We start from the raw sequence: 1108 nt of genomic DNA on the forward strand, positions 1-1108 counted from the left end.
CATCCTGTTGTTGAAATAACCCACCTCTTTCTTACCTTCTTGTCCCTAAGCTGTGTTCTTCTTATAACTTATTTTGCACATCACCAAAGTGGAATGAGATCATAGAATTAAGAGGATTGAGAAAGAAAAAATACTTCCTTTATTCCATTGGCAGTAATCTGTGATTCAGAAGTTAACGACATTCTACGTATTCTTGTAGGAGATTCTTTGATGCTTATCATTCATCAACTTACATGCAGGTTAAAACCAGTCCTGAATGCAACTTGTTCAGGTAACTGGAGCCATCTTCCTGTCTCTTTATTTTTCAGAGGGTGTGGGTAAGTCCTGCTACAGATGGTTATATTGGTTCTGAAGTCAGTACTTTCTTCAGAGCCACGATCTGTCAAGGTGTTCCTTAACAAGATTTTTCAAGCGGATGACACATTAATGAGTTATTTTTCCTCCTTTAAGTATTTGAAAATTTTTCTTTAATACAAAATTTAAACATGATGAATTTAGAATCCCTTTTTCTGCTACAGAGTACAGAATAATAGTTAATATTTTGCATACACAATTCAAGCCTTGTTACCACTAGGAGTGTCCAGACCAATGAAACAGTCTTCTAGCTACTGCTATCAAAAAGTGCTTTAAACAATATTTTAATTAAATAACATAATTTTCTGTAGCTATACCTCAATAAAACCATCAACCAATGTTTGTACAACTTGATGTTCCCATCCTAACATTTTAGCTTGTATAAATCAGAGTTTCCTATTTATGGAGACACTTTATCCTATCTTATTGTTTTTATCATTCAACCAGGTGATATTGGAGCTTATATCAAACTAGTAATACTTAAAACTGGGCTTTATATGTGTGATTTACTGGAGTGTTGGCTTATACCTTGTTTCCAAGCTAAAGGTATTGTGACCAGGGTGTGTTAGGCTGTTTAGAGCTGCTATAAAGGAATACCTGATAGTAGGTCATTTATAAAGAAAAGAAGGTTGTTTGGATTATGATTCTGTAGGCTGTATAAAGAGCATGGCAACAGCTTCTGATACAGGTAATGCCCTCAGGAAGCTTTTACTCATGGCAGAAGGCAAGGGGGGCCAGCAAGCCACATGGCAAG

Source organism: Sapajus apella, unplaced genomic scaffold, assembly GCF_009761245.1.
Source record: "Sapajus apella isolate SASKATOON/1434 unplaced genomic scaffold, GSC_monkey_1.0 scaffold41, whole genome shotgun sequence".
In the NCBI taxonomy this organism is placed as follows: Eukaryota; Metazoa; Chordata; class Mammalia; order Primates; family Cebidae; genus Sapajus; species Sapajus apella.